Genomic DNA, 6,259 nt, shown 5'->3' on the forward strand with positions numbered 1-6,259 from the left:
AATGTGAAGGAAGAAAACATGAAGTTAAAAAAGAAAGGGGGAAATACCCCCCAAATCCCTTATCAAAATGTTTGTCTCCAAAAAACGATATGACAAAATTGAAAAAAAGGTTTCAATATGTTGATTTCAACAGAGCCACATTTTCTGATATTTTTCTGTTGGAAAAAAAAATCAACCGTCTCTTTCTTCCTCCTAGAATACTGTAGAATTGAAAATAATAGAATGTATTTTAATTTTAATAATTTAAAATATTGGGCAGTGCTGAATGCTATTGATATGTAAGTGGACACAGAGAAGCTTTAGCACTGATGCAGGTTTGAACAGCATCGAGGGTGTTTAAAATGCTTCAAACAGACCCAAAGGCAAGCTTGAGAATGTGGCTGAGCCTTTAGGAAACAAGATCTGAATCAAAATAAGAGAACACATCATTTCCAGAAATGTGTGCTTGTCCTGTATGCTGTTACCTACATGGGCTTGGGAGTTTTCAAATGCCCAAGTCACACAGATGCTCTTTTAGAGAATCTAGGGCTAGGTTTTAGTTGCTGTCAAGATTAGTGTCAAAATTCCTACCATTTAGGTGCCCGACACCCAGAGTGGAATCAGTAGGCTTGAGTTCAGCTCTCAAAGCTTCTTATAGAATCCACTGGGACCACAGAGTGCCTCAGAGCTAGATACTAGGCTTAAAGTGCCTCTCGGAGAACCATTGCCTGCCTGGAATTCTCTCCTAGATTTAGGTGCATAAGTTTTGCCTTTCACAAAAAGGAGTGTAAACTTAACTCTGCTTTTAAAACAGTGGTGGAGGTACCCTCCCTTAATACAGTAGCAGAGTGCTTAAGGCATTTACCCTGGATATAGAATATCTGGGTTCAGTAGCCTTCTCAACGAGGCTGTACACAACTTTGGGCTTGGGCACTCTCCACCTTCTGTTGAACCTTTGCCACAGTGTGCAGAAAGGAATGCAAGACACTGGAGAAGAGAGAAGTGGCAAGGAGAAGTATGACTATTTAGCCTATTGATCAAGGTGCTCGTTTGGGACTGGGGGTTCCTGGGTTCCAGACTATGCCTCCAATATTATTTATGTATTTTCTTCAACAGTCTGTTCAATGTAAAAGGATAAACAGTCCTTGGAGCAGGTTTCCTGTGTCCCAGATGAGAGCCCTAATGGCTGGGCTTAGTAGTCTTGCTCCCTGTTTATCTCATGCTCTGGCCCGGTAAATCTTGAGCTCTTATCAACACTGTAGAACATTTTTAAGAGAAGGATAGAGAGTGTCTCTGTAGTCTGGCTCCTACAGAACTCCCATGGGAAGTAAGAGATGTGGGTCTCAGAATGGCATTGATCTCCCAAAAGATGCCCTGTTGCATAGGCAGAAGTCATTAATGTTGCCTCCAGCCACATTTTTCAATGAAAATAGCTGAGACTCCTGGGGGTGTTATACATACTGAACTGAACCTCTTAGATGAGCTAAAGATCACTTATTTGTGGGTGCCAAAGGGGCTTAGGTGCCCAAATGGTGCCCATCAAATTGACAGGTGCCAAACAAATACATTTCTTTATTTGGCTGTCTCATGCATGTTAAACAGAATGAAAACCATTCAGCTATCTCCCCCACCTGCTCCAGCACACTTTCTGTTCATGGTGCATAAAGTTAGAGACTGGCTGAATTTGGTGCTAGGCTGGAATTAGCTGAGCAAAGGTCACTCAGGATATAATCAAACCAGGTATCACAGACTTATGACAGATCCAGGGGGAAAAAACTGGAGTAGACTCAAGAATGGCATTTATTTTATTTACAAGAGAGCCAGCATCCAACCAAAACTGGGAATAAGATGGATCTGATTAAGCCATATGAAAATCATAATAGGTACTGCTAACTTTCATACACCTGTTTATCCATCCTTAGCCTTCCTAGATGGAACTATCTTCCGTTCACATGAACAAATAAAAAAACCCAAATAGTCACTAAAACTGATAAGGGGCAAGCATGGAAGAACATGGAAACTCTGTCTTTTTTCTCTGAGCTGCACAACCACAACCAGGCATCTCTCCTTTTTAATATTTACTATAGAGGACAGTAAATATGTCACCCTTTTATGGGATTTCTTTCTGCACAAAGCCTGTTTTATGGTTTTCAGTTGCTCAGTCAACCAGGTCATGGTGTAATACATGTAACATGTAGAGCAGGCCTCAGTTTCACACTTCAACCCTCTATATCCTTCATATTTCTTATCTAGCTGTTTAATGGTAGGTGATGGTAGAGTCCACTGGGTGAGGCAACTGGAGTTCAGACAGAAGGAGCCAGTGTAATGAATGACAGAGAAGTGCAGTGAGGGCTGTAGCTAAGTGAAGGGTGGGAAAGAAATGGAGTGGCATAGAGGATTTACTGGTATTTTTGCCTCAGTAACAATTCCAGGATTTGGCTCAATACATTGCAATAAGGGGAAAAAAGTATACCCTATATGGTAAATCAATCCTTTTATGCATAGTTTTCTTTCCCTTATATAAAAATCCCTGTACCAAAACTCCTGTAGTATATTAGTTTTAATATGCTTTCTTTGTTTGTTTTTCCCCTGCTGGTTTTTCTATTAGGAAATCCCTCTTTCCAAGTATTTTACTGAAGGTAAAATTCCTTACCCTCAAATTGCCTGTTTTGCCTCAAGTGTATAAACCTAGAAACTGTCTCTATAGTTGCAATATCCAGATTAATAATTGCTTGGGGAAATGAGTCCTCAGGTGTGCTTGTTCCCCTCCAGGTTTACCAAGTCTCTGCTGACAGCATGGACTGCAGATACAAAATGGTATACTCCTTAGGGAGCAGATGCAATACATGATAAACACTGCTGATCAGCAAAAAGTAAATGAGTAATCAGTGTTGTATAACACTGTTTCAGTCCTTCCTTTTCCAAAGCAAAAGGTGCAGCACCAAAATCAGAGTAGGAAATAATTAAAAAATATGTTCTAATAATTAAAAAATCTATTCTAACATTTTTATTGCTTTATTTTATGTATTTGATGTACAGAGTTTAATGTCCTCAGTATATAAGTACATCATAGTTCTTTTTGTTGCATATATTATTATGACTTCCAAATAGTCAGAAAGATCTGGACTTCCTAGTATTTCTACTTAATTCCAGTTGCAATCATCTGTCTAACCTAGACACATTAGACCTTTGTAATTCTTCTAATCTAATCTGTGTATCCTAATGTGTCATAATTATGGAATACCAGTCACTCTGGTTTCTAGGCACCAAATTACTGTAATATGAGATTGCCATAAAAATATTAGAAGGGACCCTTTTTACTCACAGGAGCATAATATTTCTTTTCTATCAGTTCTCCTTGTCCCCTGCTTTCTTATTATTACATATTTATCTTCTCCCTAATTCTCCTCAGCCTATATTATTATGCTAGGCATTTGCAGAAAGGTGAAGTTTTAAATAAGATCAAACTAGCTAATCTCCAAAAGAAAAGTCCAGAACCTGGGAATTAAAGCCAAAATGTTTTGTCTTGAACTCCAGTTCCTGATAGTTTCCTTTTGAGAATGAAAGTGTTTACATTGCTGATGACACAAGCTGTCATTTAGGTTGCAAATGAAGAGATGGTCCTAAAGAAGTCCAGTCCCAGTACTTCATACTCAACTCAGTGAAAATGGAGGATCAACAGAGAGGGCATAGCATATTGATGTGATGTACTGACTTCTAGAACAGCCCCTGTCAAGAGCTAAATCACTGAATTCTTGTTAAAGCTGGAATTTCTATAAACTAGCCTTCATGAATAGGCCTACACAGCAGCTGCTATTTTTTCACCCTTCCTGCTCCTGAAGTTGGTATCCAGGGCTGCTCCCTCAAGTCTCCCTGACTTAGTTATTCCTTTATATTAAATCTATAATAATTAATAACTTATTATAATCTACGTCTTAGTTTCCCCAATCATAAACATGTACTTCTGGGACATCTACTTCTGCAAAAATGTGGCAAAAGAAAATCAGCATAGCTCAGAGTCCTAGTTCTAAAACTTACCCTCGAGACCATTACATACGTGTAATGAATGGCCTTTCAGGGAAATCAAAATTTTATTGGTTGTCTAAATTCCTCACTTTTGTGTTTTTAAACTAATATTTAACCTCTGCTATATTAGTATGTTCTGTTTCCCAATTAAAGTAAAATATTTATAATCATGATCTCTATTCTTCAGAGACATTGGTTTGGACAAGTAATTCTTCACTGTCTGTATGTCATCATGATATGTAGCTAAGGACTCTCAAGAATCTTACTGTCAGAGTAGCAACCCATTTTTTCATTAATACTAAAGTCCTAGATCCATCCTGTTTGCAAAGTAGTAGCAGTTTCATAACTCCTATGCAAGCTTCATTTATTACACTACTCTGAACATTGAAATAGAGTATGCTGCCAAGAAAGAGGTTCCCAAGTCTAGTGTTTAAACTGCTTGACCTGTTTGCCTCCACTCTAAAGACATCTTACCCAGGGGGATGAAGCTGAGAAAGCTGCAGCCAACTCAAGACATGCCTGCAAATATAAAATATGACTATAAAATATGAAAATCTCAAAGGACACGGGAACATTTAAACCTGGAAGATCCTAAAACATTCAGGTTAAATCAGCTATTGCATCTGGACTTGACAAGCAAGCCAGTCCAAACTGAGCATAGCATTCTCATTCATGATAATCGGGAAAATATCAATTTTGGGAACACAAAACAATAAAATTTTGCCTACAAAAATTTTGCTGGTTTAAACATTCAGCATATTACAGGTAAATTTTTCAATTTTGTGAATAAACATCCTGTTTTCCAGGAAAGGCAGTCTCTGGGAGGAAAGAAATTTCTTTTAAGGAGCATATTTGCAATTTGCTGTCTCACATACCGCTAGTTAATTCTACTCACAGGTCAATATAAAAAAAAAAGAGAAATCTTTGTATAGTAATAGAGTACTAGGAATAAAAACCATTCCTGGATATATACTTACTCATTCTGTGACCTTGAGCACCTCCTCTTCTGGCTTCAACTAGAAGGGTTCAACTCCTACCTGGAAAATCATTTTCACTAGATTAAAACAATCAGTTTTCAGTGAATATGCTCTACTTGATTCCAAGTACTTTCTTCTGGCTGTTGTCAAAATACAAGACGCCACAGATACAGCACCTCATTTCCTCCTCCTTCGTGCTTCCACAAGCCCAAATTATCTACAAAAAAGCACAGGAGGAGCAGAGTAAAGCTGTCCATTACTTCTGGTGGTCAAGATCTCCGTGTGCACTGACTTGAACTTCAGTTAATTTCAAAGGAAGCTTTCCTTCAGCAGGGACTCTTCTCAGGATTTAATTTGAAGAAGTGTTTATGGGTTACATTTAGATTGACCTAACCAGGGCAGATTCCCAATTCAATTATGGGTCATTCTAGAATTATTCATAGAACAATTCTGTAAAATCCAGGGCCGGATCCAGGATCACAGTGACAGGGATATGGCCACACCCCCGTCAGTGGTGTGGTACCTGTGCAGTGAAAAGAGCTCATTGCATATGTGCACACAGCCAAAAAGGGTGCCACCACAACCCCTTGCTGTGATCTTGGATGCCAGTGACCTCTCAGACCTTGCTGGCATGTCATTGCAAGGTTAGGTTGATCTAAATGCCCAGTCATGGAGGCATTCTTGGGGTTTAAATTGGCCAAAAAGTGGCACACAATCTAAATTAGTTCACCAAAAAAGGTACAGTAACTTAAATCGAGAAAAGGCTAATCCAATCTAAGAAGGGGTTTCCCAAATCTAGCAAATGCCCAAATACACTCACAGCACATCACCTGGGCTGGGAAAGCCCACCCACTTGTCTTAGCCTGGGGACTGTGCTATTCTTATCCCATCCCCTTCCACATGATCATGATTGGGCTATTTTTAGCCCCTTGACTGCCCCTTTTCAAAATCTACTAGCATCCCATACTGCACACACCCCTGGACCTGCCACACCTCCCAATCCCACCAGCCTCTCCCTGCACCCCCACAATCCCACCAGCCTCTCCCTGTTACTTACGTTGGACTTCCCATGCTGCTTCTGGCAGTGGTAAACAGCTGTACATGCCACTCCAAGAAGCAGTGCACAGCTGCATTCACTGCTCCCAGACTGGTTGAGACAGCTTAAAGCAAGCCAACTAAACCTAGACCCAGGTGCAGCAAATGCTTATTTACACCCCAGGTGTCACTATAAACCTGTGATATGAAGGAAGAACATTTTACAGAGGTCCTATCTTTCC

This window comes from Alligator sinensis, unplaced genomic scaffold, assembly GCF_000455745.1.
Source record: "Alligator sinensis unplaced genomic scaffold, ASM45574v1 scaffold506_1, whole genome shotgun sequence".
In the NCBI taxonomy this organism is placed as follows: Eukaryota; Metazoa; Chordata; order Crocodylia; family Alligatoridae; genus Alligator; species Alligator sinensis.